Source organism: Sus scrofa, chromosome 7, assembly GCF_000003025.6.
Source record: "Sus scrofa isolate TJ Tabasco breed Duroc chromosome 7, Sscrofa11.1, whole genome shotgun sequence".
Taxonomy (NCBI): domain Eukaryota; kingdom Metazoa; phylum Chordata; class Mammalia; order Artiodactyla; family Suidae; genus Sus; species Sus scrofa.
The window spans coordinates 1066265-1085022 of NC_010449.5; the positions used below are offsets into that span (position 1 = coordinate 1066265).

Below are 18758 nucleotides of genomic sequence, written 5' to 3' on the forward strand. Positions count from 1 at the left end.
AAAAGACACAAAAGATGTATTATCAGCAGAGCACACTTGACATTCAACCATTTGGCGAACCCAACCCAACCCCAGGCATTTCTCCCCCCTCCATGCCCGCCTCCCCTTTAAAATAACAATAAAATAAAAGGAAGAAGAAAAAGGTCATTAACGGTCCTTTAGAGGAGCTGAGAAGCTGTCACTCCGGGTGTCACATCAGCTCTACTTTCCTAACCAACGTTTTTTCTCTTTAGGGGTTGTCTGAAGATATTCCCCTTTTGCTGCTGCAACAGGCGACCCAGGCTCTGAGCCAGAGCAAAGCTCTCAGATGCCAGTTTTAAACAGAAAAGCCAGCAGGGCTGCATGAAGGGAAATGCCAGAATCTCAGACCACCCTGACTCTTTAAAGAACGTAAACATGATAGATTACTCTTAATAAAGCTGTTTGAGGGTTCTTGGGGTGGGAGGGCAGAGTAACAGCTCACTGGGGATAAGAGAAAGAAGCAAGCGAGAAACGCCTCTGGGTCGCCCACAAGCAGCGATTGCTCTAGTTGGAAACCGGCACAGCCACCCAGTGGGAAGTCACAGGTTTCTAGACTGTTCTGTACTTCCAGGGTCACCTTCTAAGTCTCCCAGTGTCACCTGCAGGACAGGGTTCCCGAATTCTCTATAAAGATGTTGAAATGATTGGGCAAGAGTCATGAGCTAAAGTGGCGAAACTGTTTTCACGTCCTCTGTCTCCGATGAAAGCCTCTACCTCCTTTTAAAAGATCACGCAGAGGGACTCAATTAAAAAGCACCTCTGAGACCATTCCACCTGCGCCCCCACGTCGAGGCGAGGCTCTCCCAGAACTCCGGGTCAGGCAGACTCTGGAGTGAATAGCACACATACGAGCTCGTCAGTAACGGCGTCACGCAGTTTAGACAGATAATCGGCACAATTTATCACAGTTCAGTAACTTCGGCTTTGTTCTTCTGCAGGTGAAACAGGGGGCGGGGGGGGGGGGATGTCAGGACAAAAGCTGTGGCTTCCAGAGGAACTGGCACAGAGATAAGGGGAATTTTTCTAAATAGGTTTTTCTATATTTTGACACAAGTTCAAACATATACTAGACTGACTCACTGCACAACCTCGGACACACATTTACACCAACGCCACGGCCTCAGCAGGGACGATCGACTCCCCAGAAACGCGCATTTCCAGTGTCTCTTAGCCGTTCATAAAGTACATTAAAATCCAGCTTCAACTTTGCAGGGCAGTTTGTAGAAATCCAGGCGCTGCTTCAAAACAGAGCCTATTCAGAGGGAGTTGTTCTATTCCTTTGTAACAATTTAAATTGATAATTAACTTTAGGCGTGATGCCCAGCTTTCATGTCAGGACTATAGAGATCCCTGCAGTCGACTAGATAAACCTGTGAAGCCAAATCGCTGGATGGCATCCCCACACAGACCAGTTCAGGTTATTCCATCCTCAGAAAACGATGGAAGCAGGAGGCCTTGTTCAAACATCCTAGACGGCCTGCTGTTCGCCCCTCAACCACGGCCAATGAGCAGGGCCACCCTACCGCACGGTTTATCCCTAACCACTGCCAACGAGCAGCGCCGCCCCAAAGCAGCACAGAGAGTAAGATGCACGGGTGACCAGGCGCCACCAGAAGGGCAAGGACAGGCCCGCGGGACAGAGACAGTCAGGGCCCAAACTCAGGAAACACCCACCAGAAAAAGAGCCTGGGTTGCGTGTCCTAGTGAGGTTGTGATGGGTCGATGGCCTCATGGGGCAGGGACAGTGACCCGGGCAGCGGGAACAGCACAGGCCAAGAGAGGAAGGGCCTTTCTGCAGGCCTCTGCTTTGACCCTCCCAGGACGCTGAAATGACCTGGACCTCACAGGACACTGCAGTGACCAGGACCTCACATGACACCGCAACACGACAGCACAGTGACCACGACGCCACATGACACAATGACCAGGACCTCACACCACACCGCAGCGGCCACAGGCCACAAGCACCACCCCTCTGAAGAGAGCCAGTGCATTAAGCTCTCTGGATGCAGGAACCCCGCGTCAGAACAACCAGAGCTGAGACGCACCGCCCCCGCTGTGCAGACGGCGAGGCTGAGACTCCAGACTCCGAGCGCTGCGCGCACGGCCACTCGACACCGGGATCCACGTCGCCAGGCTCTCCCCTCACGGGACACGGAGGGCGAGCCCGCCAGGAGGTACGTGGCCTTCTTCCCCGGATCCCAAAACTCCCTGGGGAAACTAGTCAGTGACTTGACACCTCTAGCTCCTCAAACTCAACCGTGATGTTCGTGCGTGTAACAGCTGGACTGAGACGGAACCCGCACCCGCACAGTCAGCTGCGGATGGTGCCAGAGCCCACGGCGCTCAGCGCCTCTGCAGACGCTGCGGCTGGCTGGCCCGCCGGGGATCGCAGAGGCTGCGCACCCCCAGAGAAAGCCCCTACCCTTGGCAGTCCCGACCCATCCTTCTCCAGCCCCCGACCCTGGGTGACCACTGATTTATTTTTATCACTGGAGATGTGCCGATGCTGAACGCTGATATAGCAGGCGGTCTTCCGGGTCTGGCTTCTTTCACTTCGCCTATAACACTTTCAAGGTCCCTCTATGCCCATAAATCAGCACTTCCTTCCTTCTGGGTGCCCAGGACCCTCCCACGGAGGCAGCCCTGCATCCGCAGAGGGACACCTGGGCGGCTTCCAGCTCCGGCTGTCGTGAGCAGGGCTGCAGAGAATGGTGGTGCACGAGTTTCTGGGTGGGTTTTAGATGCTGGTTTCTTCTGGGAAACACCCACAGACGGAACTGCAGGGCGGCTCATGGGTCGACCCGACGAGGAAGGGCCCGACTGTTCCGGCAGCGGGACAGCTGCCACCCCACCCGGGCAGGCGGGCCACGGCTCCACACCCACGCCAGCAGCGCCAGGGCTTCTCGGCCTCAGGTGTGCGGAGCCTCATCTGTTGTGGTTTGCGTTTCTCTGAAGACTGAGGATATTAGGCGCCTCTGTTTTCATGTACTTACTGGCCCGGGTTCATCTTTAGAGAAATGTCTATTCAGAGTCTTTGTCCACTTTCTAAAGTGTGTTACTCGACGTTTTTGAGTTGTAGGAGCTGTCTATTCTGGATCCAAGCCCTTTATCAGACATATACTCACCAAACATTCTTTTCTCTTGTGTACAGGTTATCTTTTACTTTCTTGATGGGGCCTTTGAACACAAAAGACTTTTTAATTTTGAAGAAGTACGATTTGTCTTTTTTTTTGGTAGTATGAGCTTTGGGTGTCGTATCCAGAAGGGTGCTGCCCAGCCCAGGAAGGGCTTCGAGATTTTCTCCTGTATCTTTAAATGAAGTTCTAGTGACTGTGGTCTTACGTGGCGGGATTTGTGCCTGCTTAGAAGACAGGACTCACGTGGGGCCATGGCGGCTCTGCGTGTCTGTGACAAGGTCCTCCTTCCTCCCGTCTGAACCGCCTTTCGCACCATTGGCTGAAAGCCAACCACCCGCAGGTGCGGGGGTTTATCCCCGACTTTGGGTTCCCTCCGCTGATGGGAAGAGAAGGCGTGAGGACCACGCCACGCCGTCTTCGTCCCCACGGCTTTACGGAAAGTGCTAAAACCTAAAAGTGCGAAGATCCCAAGTGTGTTCCTCTTTTTTAAAAAACTGGAAACATTTTTGAACCATACTTCATTGACAACGTTGTGCCAACTTCTGCTGTACAGCAGGGCGACGCAGTCACACATACATACACGTGTACATACATATGCACGCTTCCTGTCCCGTGTTATCTTCCCCTTGGCCCACGCCCAGAGACTGGACGTGCTTCCCGAGCTGTGCAGCAGGACCTCAGGGCTCGGCCACGGCGAATGGAGCAGAGCGCATCTATTAACCCCAAACGCCCAGTCCAGCCCACTCCCCCTCCTCCCCCTCGGCAACCACAGGTCTGTCCGTGTCCGTGCCGACTGCGTTCGTTCTTAAGTCGCTTTCAGTTAGTCTCTGTCCCTTGGATTCACATATGAATTTCTGGATCAGCCTGTTACTTTCTGCCAAAAAGCCGACTGGGATTGTGTGGGGTTGTGTTGAACCTGCAGGTCACGGGGGCGAGCGTTTCCCAAAGCGTGCACCCTCTGATGCAGGGGCACGGGATGTCTTTCCAGCGATGCAGGCTTTTTTTTCTTTTTTCTTTTCTTTTTTTTTCAGGTCTGCACCTGCGGCACATGGAAGCTCCCAGGCTAGGGGTTGAAACGGAGCTGCAGCTGCTGGCTTAGACCACAGCCACAGCAAGACCGGATCTGAGCGGCATTTGTAACCTATGCTGCAGCCTGCAGCAACGCCAGATCCTTAACCCACTGATGGAGGCCAGGGATCGAACCCACATCCTCACGGACACTACATCGGGTTCTTAACCCCCTGAGCCACAACGGGAACTGTGATTCGGGTCTTCTTAAGTTCCTCTGAGCAACGTTCAGCAGTTTCTAGAGAATATGCTTTGCACTTTATGCAGCAGGAACTGGCACAAGACTGTCAACTATATTTAAATTAAAAAAAAAAAAAAACAACAACTTTGCACTTCTTGGGTTAAATTTTTTCCCTAAGCCTTTATTCCTCTAAAGTTATTCTAAGTGTAACTTTTCTTAATTTCACTCCCAGATTAATTTGAAACATTTTTATTGCCACCATGCGTTTCACAATTAATTCTTGGGAGAGGCTTAAAACGATTTTTTTTCAATTTGTCTCTTCATTTTCCCCCCTTATCACACACAAGGATATTCTCTATGAGAAAACTCTAGAAAATCACTACACCTGACGGCTGAGGCCTCATTAGAGGTCGCTCTGTCCAACTGCCCCGCAAGTGCAAGAGAAGAAAGAGGCACAGAACCCCTGAGCGTCTGCCCGCGGACAGGGTCGGGCTGAGCCGCCGAGCCGGACCCCAGCCTGCGGGGCTCACTGGCTGCCTGCCGCGCCTTTGCCAGCCCCCGCAATGCAGGGATGAGGTCACCCGAGTGCTTGCGCTACTGCAGCACCTGCGAATGATGGCACCCCCATAATTATCTTAACGAGACTTGATTTCTAAAGCCTTAAATTAGAAGACCGAGCAAGGAGGAAGACCAAGAAATGAAAAGTCAGCCCAGCACAAATTGGCCAAAGGCCAGCTGCTGGTCCCTGGCTGTGCTACTGAAACTGCTGAGCAGCCGAGAAGCTATAGCCCTCTGCTCTCTCCCAGGACAGCAGCAGATGCCAGGCCCAGTGCCAGGGACATGGGGCAACCCGGCAATCAACGCCGAGACTCAAGGAGTTAATACCTCCCCGTCCTGTCTACAAACAAGGACAGTAACAGGAGTTGCGTGTAGATTTGACGCCTGAGTAAGAAAATCCCAGAAACATGATTGGCTAGTTCTCAATAAATGTTACCTGTTATTATAATTATTACACTGTAAATGGGACCTGTAATTAGGCCACAATGACAAGTTCAGGTTCCTTAGTTCTTTTACGACTAAGCCTCTCAATTCTCTGATTTTAAAAGTCTGAGATTGAGAACAGATGAAAATAAATAGCTGGAGGCAGGCGTGAGGACTCACACGCTAAAAGTGCTGGCCAACGTTTCTGAAATGGCTGGAGGTTACTTTTTCGAGGTGAACTCATTAACCAGGGAAAAGGAGAAGGACCACATACATGTGAACTAGTGAGAAAGAGACCAGTGGGGCTCTGGTCTGAAGATCAGCTCTAAGCTTGAGGTCTGAGCTGTGCTGCTGTTGACGGAGAGAGAATAGAACTGCTGTTTTGCAAAATGGCAAAGAAGAGCTACCACATTCAAGACGGTACACGATGCTGGTAAAATATTACCATTATTTATTTAACTTCAAGGCTGAGTCTCCACCAACCGCCCAGGTGAAGCCTCGAGGCCCTGGCGGGCACTGAGGGGTGGGCGGTCGCAGGCCTGGAAACAGCTTCAGCGTTCATTTCCAATGTGAGGCCAAGGCTGAGAGCTTCCGGGCAGAGGCTGGACACAGGGTGCAGGCCATGTGGACTGTTTTTGCTTCCGTTCTTCTGATCAGTGCTGTGACCTTGGACAAGTGTCCTGACCTGCCCGTTGTCTTATCAGAGATGGAATGATCGCCTAGGCTAAGGGGCGAGGAGACATGAAATTCAAAGGCTGCGGAGGCCGCGCCTGAGAGTATCAAGGCTGATGGTCCTGGAGCTGGAGAGCTTTACTGCCGTGACTCCTCAGAACCCTAAGTCTTTTCTCTTCTGCATTTCCCTTTGCATGACCTTCTCCTCCAGGAGCCCAAGGCCGGGGCAGAGGACACGAGCTACGTCAAGCGTCAAAGGAGAGGCCCTGCTGGCCCCGGCATTCACTCGGGAGTCTGGAATAAGACAGCAAGTTTGACAGCAAGGCTTCGGGAGGATGTTCGGAAGAAGTTTAGTGTATCGGAGGCCAGTGTGGTCACAGCCCAAAGCTCCTCCCACAGGTGGTGGCCCTCAGGCTCGGGCAAGGGGCCGGCCTGGGGCGGCTGCACCAGACAGGCAGGTGACAGGGGATGGAAGCCATGGGCCCCGGGTGAGGTGGTCATACAGCCACCAGGCAGGAACCACAGGTACGATGGGGCAGTGGGTCTTCTGTCCACGGAGCCAGAGGGCAGAGCGAGGCCAACTCGCCCCAGGAGCCAGGAAAGAGGAGGCCCGAACCTGCCGGCGGCATCAGACACCAGGAGGGCCAGGCTGGGCACCGCCACCTCCTGGCCACAGGCGAGGGGGCAGCTCATGGGAGCAACAGCGATGATGACGTGACGGTCCTGGCAAACACGCCTCCACGTACGGCCTTGTGTTCACTCCCTCTTCTCTCTCCCCGTTTGTTTGCCCCCAGGAGCGAGTGCTGCTGCTCCTTCCCGTTTCACCCGCCCACTCTCATTGCTTCTTTGAGTAATTTTCATCTCCTCGACTTTCTCTGCACATACGGTGACTCTTCCTTCCCCCCAGCGCTCCCTCAGCAGACTAATATTTAAATCACAAAAAAATTATTTATTTATTTATTTTTTAGGGCCGCACCTGTGGCACATGGAGGTTCCCGGGTCAGGAACTGAATCAGAGCTGCCGCTGCCGGCCTACAGAATAGCCACAGCCACACAGGGCCCGAGCCACGTCCGTGCCCTACACGGCAGCTCACGGCAACGCTGGATCCTTAACACACTGAGTGAGGCCAAGGATCGAACCTGCGCCCTCAGGGATGCTAGTCAGATTCATTTCCGCTGAGCTATGATGAAACGCCTCACACATTTAATTCCTTATGTTACTAATCTTTTTATACCTAAAGTTCTCTCTGGTTCTTTTTCAGATCTGCCTGGGTATTATTATTATTATTATTATTTGGCTTTTTAGGACCACACCCGCAGCATATGGAGCTTCCCAGGCTAGGGGTCAAATTGGAGCTACTGCTGCCGGCCTACACCACAGCCACAACAATGTAGGCTCCTTGCCACAACTGCAACCTACACCACAGCTCGCAGCAACACTGGATCCTTAACCTACTGATGGAGGCCAGGGATCGAACCTGCAACCTCATGGTTCCTGGTCGGATTCGTTTCTGCTGTGCCACGATGGGAACTCCTGCCTGGGTATTTTTTTATATTCTGTTATTGCTTACTCTTTATGGCTTTTCATTTTTTATTTAAACGTCTCCTAGTAATTTTACCTTCTGACTCAATAATTCTAGTCCATGAAGTTCTTAGGGGCTGATTTCCGGTTTTACCTGCTGACTCTGAGTGACAGAACTTTGCTTCCTTGTGCGTGAGGTGACACTGCTGGTTGGCGGTTAGTAACCTCAATCTGCTGGAAACCAGGGCACAGGCTGAGAAGGACAGTCCCTTCCCGAGAGGGCCTGGCTCCCTTCTGGCCAGGCCCCGCCACCTCTCCTCGCCCGCCGCAGCCTGACGCGCTCCTGCGCTCCACTTGGAGGCAGAGGGCAGGCGAAAGGCCCATTTAAGTCGCCGCTCCCACTAAGCGACAGAGTGGGCAGCAGGCTGTTGTCCCGAGTGGCCCCACCTACCAGTGGGAGGGATGCCAGGAAGAAGAGGGAGGCTCGGAGAACAAGAGACCTGCCTGCTCTGAGCGTCTGGGTCCCGGACGAGCCACATGCCACCAGCCACACATGTACTTTCGCTTTCATGTTATACATTCGGAAAAATTCGACCTTTCTGTTTTCTTCTCTATGAGCATGTCTATACAATGGATATACATGCGCATAAAACTTAGGCGAAACTCTGAAATGTGTCTACTTTCTGGCTCCAGGACAATGGTCAATGACCTTTTCCACACACCAGGCACACTCTCCCTTCTTTCCTTAGGAACTTCTGACCCACACGATCCCCGTGTCTTCGTGGACCGGGCCCTCCCCGCCAGGCCTCGCCGCCCACGAGGGCCGGAGACCAGGACCCACTGAGAGGCCGGGCAGCAGGACACTCTGGCCCAGAGGAGGCGTCGACGCCAGGTCCCAAGTCCCTGGCTTCGCTCCCGGCCAGTCCTCCCATCAACGTGCGCGCCTGTACACACCGTCCTGGCTCCATGTAACGTCCTACGCCAGGGTCGCAAAGTCTATGCCCATGTCACATTCGCCGTCAGAGGCTTCTAACCTAAAAGCCGAAGGGAAAGGAGAACTGCCGACATGCACAACGCGTGCGCCGTAAACCACCAGCATGCAACTTCAAGACGTGAAGAGAAGCACACTCGGCAAAATGAAAGGATTAGATCATTGGTTAAATCGCAGAATCTCCCAGGGTGCATCACCTTAACAGCCTTTTTTTTTTTTTTTTTAACCTTTAAAGGGTCACACTTATGGAATATGGAGGTTTCCAGGCTAGGGGTCGAATCGGAGCTGTAGCCACCACTGGCCTACACCACAGCCACAGCAACGTGGGATCCAAGCCACGTCTGCGACCTACACCACAGCTCATGGCAACGCCGGATCCTTAACCCCCTGAGTGAGGCCAGGGATCGAACCTGTGTCCTCATGGATGCTCGTCAGATTCGCTTCTGCTGAGCCATGACAGGAGCTCCTTAACAGACCTGTTTTAAATCGCAAAGTCAACACTGACCATCTTTGGAGACCTGGCGAGTCTAAGGGACAAACACTGGACAAACCGGTGCCCACCTGGCACGATGCCCATTATGCAAAACAAAACGGTTCCTGCAAACGTGCTTCCTGCTGGCCCTGCAGTCACACCAACCAACTCCCGAAAGGAGAAGCGGTTTGAGTGTGCAGAGACTTCTGCTGGGAGGCAAGCCCGGGACTGCGAGTGTGCAGGCACACGCACACACACACACACACACAGTGTCACTGTCCCTGCAGCAGCCACAGTATCTGAACGAACCGTGGTTTCTCTTACGAAAATTCTATCCGGTTGCCCAGCATTTCACCCTTTGATTCAAAGATATTTTGGAATTAGATGAAGGGCAAAGACAGTCTGGACACTGTTCCTTGGCAAACAGAGAGTGGCCCAGCGTATCCTGCACCCCACAGACCTCGGCCTGGCCTGTGTTGCACCCGGTCACCCCTGCTGCCCACTGAGAAGTGCGGGGCCTGGCTCAGGCAGGCAGGGCGGGAAAGGTCATGGCTGGGGGGTGGGGTGGGGGGCAGACCATGCAGATCAGAGCGCCGTGCGGCCCTGCCAAGAGCAACGCCGCTTAACCGCAGCTCCTCACACCCAAAGGCCCGCCGGCGGCAACCTGGCTCACAGAGCCGGGTTCACGGTCACGCTGTGTCTGTCGGGCAGTGACCCCCTTCCGGCGGCTGTTCATCCCTGTGCCGAATCCAGAGAAAGAATCAAGGACTTGCTGTTTGCATCCAATGCTCCAGCCTTTCCCGGACCTGGACCCGGACCCGGACCTGGCTGCTGGCACCCAGAGTGCGTGATGCCTTCTGTCGGGGCCATCCTGGGCCCGGAGCGTCTGTCCGCCAGGGGCCAGCTGTCCCCGGGCCCGTCATGACAACTGTCCTTGTCTGCGGACACAGCACCTTCCCCCAGGGAGACAAAGTGTCCACTGAGAGTCCTGCCTCAGTCAAACCTACCCGCACAGAGACAGCAGCCCCGCAATTTGGGGGCTCCCGTGCGGCTGACCTTCCCAGGGACACACTGTGCGACCGGAGTCTCTTCACTGGCTGTGCTGCCTGAGCCATCGGACCAACACACATGAAACACTGAGCTCCCAGCCCAGTGGGCGGGTCTGGTCTGAAGGCCAGGGGAGGAAGGGGGGCACACGTGTGGGAACATGGATGTGCGGCTGGAGTTTCAAGTCCAGAGGTCGAGAGGGAAGTGGGCAGAATAGACACGGAATCCGCTGACCCCACATCGAGGAAGCGTGGGGACGGAGGAGGGAGCTGTTGGAAATGGAGGAGCCTGAGCCAGGAAGAAGGAAGGATGGTGGGGAGGCAGGAGGGGGGAAGAAGAGAAGCAGGAGGCAGGGGCGCAGGGAGGCTGGAGGCAGAAGGCTGGAGGCAGGAGGATGAGCAAGCAGGAAGCAGAGAAAGAAGCGAAGCAGGAGGCAGGGAGGCTGGAGGCTGGGGAGGCAGGAGGCTGAGGGACAGGAGGCTGGGGGAGGCAGTCAGACTGAAGCCACTGCGGCCCCCATCTGGCTTCACAGAAGAAAGTGGCTGGAAAAGATAAAACCAGGAGGGAGAGGCAGAGGGAAGGTTGAGCCCCAGTTCCTGGGGCGGGGGGGACATGGCGCCCCCAGCTCTACCAGTCTTGCCGAAGGTGTGTGAGTTCTGCCATCGTAAACGGTGATCCCTCACAGACACACGGGCCGCGATTCAAGGGCCACGCCATGGGTCTGTCTCTCGGCGATGCCACCCGCGTGCCAGACGCTGGCCTCGAAAAGCCCCTTCTTCCTCTTGCGAGTCGCTGCTGGACGAGATCACCACGACGCAGGGTCAGACGGGAGAGAACACGCGACTGATGCGGGAATGGAGGGGCATCATCTTTTGAAACCCACTCCTTTCCAGAGAAATGACTTATTATCACTCAAAAGTGCTGGAGCCCACGTGGTTCTGCATTGCGTCTGGGCATCAGGCTCAGAGCTGCTGCCCGTGACGGGGCTTCTCTCCGCGATGCTGGCACTTAAACCTCGGGGTTGCGTGTCCCCTTCAGCCGGCATCTCGACGCGGAGCTGTCCTGACATCTGAGAGGCGGCGCAGGGCCGCTTCAGACAAATCCACGGTCAAAGTAACTTGGGGACAAGACAGTCTTGGCTTATAGCTACTCCAGTGCAAAGGCTGCAAAGGAAGAAAATCTTGAAAAGGCTTTGAGTCAAATTCTTCCCCTGATGGAAAACGCGGCCAGAGGTGCACAGAAGGCGGCAGCGTCGCCTCCGCTGTGACGACCTGCTGATGCTCAGTTTCTGAGAAGCTTCTCCAGAAGCACCAGAACCATCAGAAAAGAACAGCTCCGGGGGCTGCGTGTCCCCGGGAACATGGCCTCGGGGCCCCGGGAAGGACAGACCCCCGAGGAGGCCGGGGAGGCAGAGCACCACAGCCTGGGTGCTCCCGTCTTCACCTCATCTACCCGGCTTCTCCGGGCGGCTTGGGAGCCGCCAGGGCAGCAGTGGAGACTGTATCTGCACCACGACAGGGAGCGAATGGTGGTTGATTTCCCGCGTCCACCTGACCAGGCCAGGGGGTGCCCAGTGCTGGGCCAGACACCATTCCTGGGCGGGCCCGGCCAGCCCCTGGGGCCTGGAGGAAAGGAAAGTCCCCCCATCTCTGCCTGAAGTTTGGGGGGGCCTCTGGGGTCCTGCCCGGGGCCAGCCTGGCACTCGAGCTCCCGGGGTCTCCAGCCTGCGGACAGCGGGTCACAGGCCTGACCAACCCTCCCCCAGGAGTAACTGCACGGATGCAGCCACCTGTCCCACTTCCCTGGACAGCACCAGACAAGTAGTTTTCAAGTCATGCCAACACCAGAGCCTCACAGGCAGGCAGCAGGCTGTCACAGTCACACGGAAAGGTGACACGCTGTCACACGGAAAGGGGACATGCTATTACACAGAAAGGGGACACGCCATCACACGAAAAGGGGACACACCGTCACACGGAAAGGGGACACACTGTTACGTAGAAGGGGACGCACTCTTACAAAGATCTGTTTGGGTCCCCGGCCTCCCCCCCCCGCCCCGCCACACGCTGCTCTCCAGGCCCGCGTCTGGGCTGTGCTGCAGCAGCGTCTGGGCTGGAGGAGCCCGCCCTCCTTGAATCCGCTCATAGGCGCAAAGGCCATCACTGTCCACAAAGCAGCGGCCCTACAGTCACAAAAAACACAGCAGCAGAAGGAATTCTCCAGCGTGAGGGGAGCTCTCGGCAGCCATGCAGCTGGAATGTCGCCGGAGAGCCTCCCCAGCCTGACGCCCGACCCCAAGGGAGGACCGGCGCTGCCCTGTCCCCACAGCAAGTGCATGTGACACAAGCCAGGTGGAACACTCGGCTTCCATGCTTCGTCTCATCGTTTCCATTCTCACTAATTAAATATAGGATTTAGTAAAACTGAAAAGAAAAACCAGGAATGTGAAGAACAAAAAAAACCTGGGAGGCAGCAGGATGGACGGGGAGTTTGGGGCTGGGAGATGCAAACTGTCACATCTAGAGCCGATGAGCGGCGAGGTCGCGCTGTTCAGCCCAGGGCACGAGCCCAGTCTCGGGTGGAAGGGGACGGAGGAGGCCACCAGGAAGGGAGTGCAGCACCTATGGATGCCCACGTCTCTGCAGTACAGCAGAGACGGGCACAACACCGGAATCAACTAAACTCCAATTTAAAATCCTGCTACATCGGGACAGAGGATTACAGAAACGGGTGAAGAGCAGGGAGCTGCGCACGGCGTCGCATGACTGCCACAGCCCCCTCATGGTCCCGGGAGCCGCGACCTTTCCGTTGCATCCTTATCCCAGGGGTCCTCGTCCTCTCAAGAACAATCAAAACAATCCTGCTTAAAATACTGAAGTATGGGTGTTCTACAAAATTTAAAAACAATCTAAGTAAAATAATACTTACACACGCTGAATAAACTATAAGTCGTCTCTTGGAAGAAAAAATAATCCAGTCTCAGAAGCACTTAGAATCCAGGGGAAGAGAGAGCCACCAAACACGTCAGCTCCTGTCCGAGGCCTTGGGGGAGGGGCCACGAGGCAGCGTGGGCCACCTGCTGCGAAAGGGGAGCGTGGCCCCCCAAGCAGGCAGGGCTCCAAAGGGTAGGGTGACCGGCCCCCCAGGGGCCCCTCCTCCAGGCAGAGCGCTGTCTATACCCCAGGATGTGTGGAAATCTCAGCTCCTGCAAAACTCTTTCTAGAAAAGCAATTTCATGCTCATAACCACAATCTCAATTAACACGGGGGGGTGTGTGGCTGCGTCTACCAAGTTCTCCCATTTGCCTGCAGGGGGGTGGGGGTGGGGGTCAAACGGGTTCTCCATGGCGCATTGGCTCATTATAACGAGGGGCAGAGAAGAGTAGATGCATTTTCTAAAATATTTTCATTGCTAATGTATCTGTCCCCATAAGGAACCTTCCTAAATGTTCAGTGCTTCCGATGAAGTGCCCCCCACCCTGAGACCCCGCCCTCCGCTGCCCACGTGGCACAGAGCAGCACTGAGGTTCCGCTGAGAAAACGCCCCAGAGTGCCTCTGAGAAGCCGCTTCTCTTCCTTAGCAAGAGGCTTGCGCCCTTTGTACAGACTCACTGCTGGGATTGTAAGAGGCCCGTGGGCAGGCCTGAGATGCCGGCAACCTCCTGGGCACCGGGACCCACCTCGCTGGTAAGACGACACTGAGCGGCGACCTTTCTCGCCGCCAGGAGGCGCTTCCTTGTGATCAGACCGTTTTCACCGCCTGAGTCGCATCCCGGCGAGCACTGCTCAGTAGCAGGATGCTCACTAGCATCCTGCTTCCGTGCCTTTTAAGGCACCTTAAACGTACTGGCCACCTGCAAAGTCCTGTTGTAACAACGAGCCTGTCCGGGCCACCTTTAATCCAAACTTCGCTCACTCTGGCAGTTTCCACGAGACCCATCAGTAGCCGGTCCAGACCAGGGCGGGACGCATCCTCAACTCAGGGCTGGACAAAGACGACAGGGCCTGTCGCAGGGGCCTGACTCGAATAAGACCCTCATTCTGCCTGAACGCATCCCGGACACCGAAGGGCTGCACCTGCCTGATCAGAGGCACTTCTGCCAACCGGTGCCCGACCTGAGTCCACCCTCACCAATTCCTGGGGTTCCCATGCGCACAGACTGCTTCCACCGTGGGAGCCTCTCCACGTGGAACCAGCTGTCCGCCTGTGTCCAAGGTAAGTGTCACAAAAAGTGCAAAACACTGAAAAAGTCAACTTAACCAGAAGTCTCACCTCCGCAGATGGGGGGACGTGGCTTTACTTGTGGTGATAACCACCTCAACAGACCAAGTACTGCTCCAGAAGTCTCCGTGTTTAAACAGTTACCCCGTCCCCCTGTGCGCAGAGGATAACGCCGGCAGGCTGCTGTGGGAGCTCCCAGGGCCACAGTCTGCAAACGCAGCAGCGAGCCAGACGCCCTCCGTGCCTGACCAGGGCCACCGAGAACCTGGCGAGTCCAAAGTGAGCAGCCAATGAGCCGACGCCAACACCCAGACAAATGGGTTCTTTGTCAAACCTGAAACGCTCTGCTCAACTCACGCCCTGCCTTCAGCTCAGCTGTTGGCAATAAAGACTAGAGCTCATCTAAAAACCACGAAGCACCACAAAGCAACAGAAACACAAGCCAAACACCGGGCTGCTTGACACTGGTTTGCAAGACTCTTGGTACTTCTCTAGAAGCATGACTTAAATTTGCTAGCCGGATTGGCAAACACTTGGTAATTTTTCACAGATGGTTGTCTTTACAAACACGCACATACAGAAAGAGGCGTGCTCTCTGTCCATTCGGGTGAGATCAAAGGAGGGTCCAGCTGCCCCCGGAAGCACTCGCGTGTGCTTTCCCGCGAGGTTTGACTCTTCCCAAGGGAAAATTCCCACACCCGTGAGCCTCTCGCGGCACCCCTGCTACAACCCTTTGCCCCAGAAGAGGGTCTCAACCCCATCTCAACGGCTGTCCTTCGCCGAAGCTGGGCCAGGCAATCCGCCGCTCACTCCCAGAGCAGAGCTTTCTTCTGGTAATAACTGATAACAAAAGAAAAAAGCACTCATCTTCCAGGGGAGAGAAGGGCATGTCCCCACCCTGACGGGAGCCTGTGGACCAAGGGCACCGGCCCAAATGGTGACCGGCGCTGGACTAACAGCTCTGCTCCCTGGCTTCCCTGACTTGGGTCTGACCTGCAGCTACCACAACACCTAAGCCTAAACAGTGTCACCGGTGCGATTCACATCATTTATTTTCTGCCGTGCTTAGGGACATGCTCGCTAAAGCTCTAGGATGGACTTGTCGCAAAGTAAGCGTGATACGGTCTTACAGATGACATTCGTCTGGATGTGGGGACCGCGACATCTGGGGCGGGGAGACCTGTCACCCTCTGCACAGCTGGCGCCACTCCTAAGGACCCTGGGCTGAGGGCACCTGTGCTTGAGATGCAGCCTGCCCCTCCCCCACCACAAGATGGGGGCTGCAACCCCCTGCCTGGTGACAACCACGAAACACGTCTTCAGACACCACCGCACGTCCTGCAGGGCACGATCTTGCCCTTCCATCCGCTCCTCCAGCCCCAGCTGAGAGCCAGGATCCCGGGGCATCAATCCCCTCTTCACAGCAATGCATAAAGGACAGTCTTGAGAAAAAATAAAGGGGAAAGGTATCCAAAGTTTTACAACGACTTAAGCAGTAAACTTTTTCATGAGTCACAGTTTTTTAAACATCTGAAGATTAACTTAGGATAATAAATACAGTGAGGCACTTTAAAAAGCAAAACACTTGGCAGTTAAAAAAAAAAAAGGCTCAAGTCTAAAACTTAAAACCACAAGTTCATGAACCTTAAAATGCCAGATTCTCCCAGGCAGGTGAATCCTGTGTTTAGACTGGTACGTGTGGTTTCTTATGAAGCCCGTATTTAAGGAATGTGCCCCAGCCTCTAAAAACGGCTGGACACCTAAACAGCAGCAGGACACGGTCCCTTTGTGGGGGTCCCCAACTTCACTAGGCGCATCTTTGAGGTGCTCTATCACTTCTTACTGCCACGAGCTTTTCAATGCATTGCGTATTCACTCTTTTTCTCCTTGCCGGCTCCTGGTGAGCTTCAAGGTAAACTTTTTGTTTCATATCATGTCTGCACTTGATCATAAAACGAATGTTTCCTCATGATTATTTCTGCTGAACATCTGAAGGCATATTGCATTTAACCAAATTAATTCATGTCATTAGCAAAGAGAAGGGACACGCGTCCTTCTGCGGGCAAGCGGCAGTTCTGCCCGGGAGGTGACCTGCTCTGAGTCCAGCTGGAAACGTGTCCACGTGCTCGTTCACAGACGTGAGCAAGGCTCACATCTTCCCACCGTGCCCGGGACCATCCCCACCTCAGCATCAGCAGCTGTCAGTGCTGTGACCTTGGACGGCCCGTTCCCAGGCTGCTTCAGTTTCCGCACGGAGGAGAGGATGGGTGGGAAGGACCTCTAAATCCCTTTCCAGCTCACAAATCCTCGGGAACCTTGGGGAGAATACACACAGGCGGATGTGGACTGTTCATGCGCTTTGAAAGCTCTTTCAGCCGCGAGGTTCTGCTGGACAGCACAGGGGGCCGCAGCCAACCACGTACGAGAGAGCACGAGTGACAACAGCATGAGAAACAGAATGTGCGTACATACATACATACATATACATACATACATATATATACATACATACATATATATATATATATCAACATACGTAGACACATGTACGACTGGGTCACTTTGCTGCACAGCAGAAATGAAAGGAAAATTGTAAATCGACTGTAATAAAACATTAAAAATAAATAAATAGAAGCTCTTCCACAGAAAGGGATACGACCAATGGGGAGCATATATTTTCAACTAAAAAATTTAAAAACTAGAAGTATGTATAAATTTCCAAACACATAAAAATGTGAAAGTTAAACGAGTTTGTCAAAATTGTCTTAGAAGGACCTTTAGCGTATTAAATCGGTACGTCAAATGCAACAAAAACGGCTCAGAGGTACAATAACTTCCTTAACAGGCTTGCTGTTAACATTCTGATGTGTAGCATATCATCTCAGATTTTATTACTGATAAACAATATATCTGAAAAAAAAACACTTCTTTTCACAAGCTACTTTAAAGTAATTAAAACATTTCTCAGTATTTTTTTCATAGTTCAATTTACACTGTTAACAATTTTGTGACCTCAAGCTTATTAACTGATTAGCTTTTCAAAGAACCTTAGCAACAAAAGCCAAACATTGATTTTTGCACACGGCAGTCTCCCACAGAAACGTACCAGGTCTAGACAACAAACACAGCCTTTGTTGCTTGCGTAAAGCACACAGGAATCCGTATTTCCAACAGAAAGCTGTGGCCACCGCCACACTTGCGGCAAGAACACCACGTGTCCTTCTGCGCGTGCAGATACAGAAACATGTAAATGAAGCAGATACAGAATCCCACGTTTGGAGAAACAATAGCGGAGGAAAAGCTTTTCCAGAAACATGTCCAGTTTGGGGCACTTTATAAAGCAACCACTCTTTTAATGAAAAAGAAAAGGACTTTTCTATTTTAAAAACCTGAGTGCTTTTTTGGAGGAACCTCCATACTGTTCCCCACAGCGGCCGCACCCATTCTCATCCCACCAGCAGGGTTGGTGGGGTCCCGTCTCCCCACATCCTCTCCAGCATTTACTGTAGACTTTTCGACGATGGCTTCAGAAAACTAAAAACAGAGTTGCCATGGGATCCAGCAATCCCACTTCTAGGCCTATATCCAGACAAAACTAGAATCTGAAAGACCCAAGCACCCCAGTGTTCACTGCAGCACCATTCGCGCTACTCACACGTGTCAGACACAGAAGTGACCTAAATGTCCGCCGACAGATGAATGGACAAAGAGGATGTGATACATACACACAATGGAATACTACTCAGCCATTAAAAAGAATGAAATAATGCCATTTGCAGCAACATGGATGGATCTAGAGATTATCATACAAAGTGAGGCGGAGAAAGGCAAATACCATATGGTATTGCTCATATGTGGAACCTAAAATATGACACAAACAGACTTATCTATGAAACAGAAACAGACTCACGGACGTAACGAACAGACGTGTGGTTGCCAGGGATGCGGGTGGAGGAGGGAAGGACCGGGAGTTTGGGTTACTAGACAGAAACGAATATATATAAAGCAGGTAAACAGCAGGGTCCGTCTGCACAGCACAGGGGCCATACTCAGCATCCTGAGAAAACCGTAACGGAAAAGAATATGAGAAGAATAGGAAACACGCACATAATATGCATATTTTACCCACATCACTGAAGCACTTTCCTGTGCACCTGAAACTAGCATGTTGTAAGTCAACTCTACTCCAATAAACTTATAATAAAAATTAAAAACAAATAAACAATAATAAATAATAAGTTGAGGGCTTAGGAATAAAAGCGCCATGCTAATGGTTGTGCCCGCCATCGCGCACCCCGAGCAGGGCCATTCACAGAACGTACAGTGACGCGCGCACACTCGTGCCCCGTGGACACCTGGGTCTGGAATCCCAGCTGTTCCTCACCGCTGATTTGCAGAAGCACAAGGGCAGAGGCCATCCTGCACCCCCCCCCCGAGAGGGA

At 53.4% G+C, this 18758-nt stretch overlaps 1 protein-coding gene and 1 long non-coding RNA gene across 3 annotated transcripts in view; one reads left to right on the forward strand and one right to left on the reverse strand.

Moving 5' to 3' along the window:
* Nucleotides 1-18758, reverse strand: part of GMDS (GDP-mannose 4,6-dehydratase) — a 436476-nt gene that overhangs the window by 217177 nt on the left and 200541 nt on the right. The gene's annotated exons all lie outside the window — the stretch shown is intronic.
* On the forward strand, nucleotides 5-5398 carry LOC110261651. Its single transcript, XR_002346086.1, has 2 exons — nucleotides 5-2198; nucleotides 3176-5398. It is a non-coding gene; the product is annotated as an uncharacterized LOC110261651 (long non-coding RNA).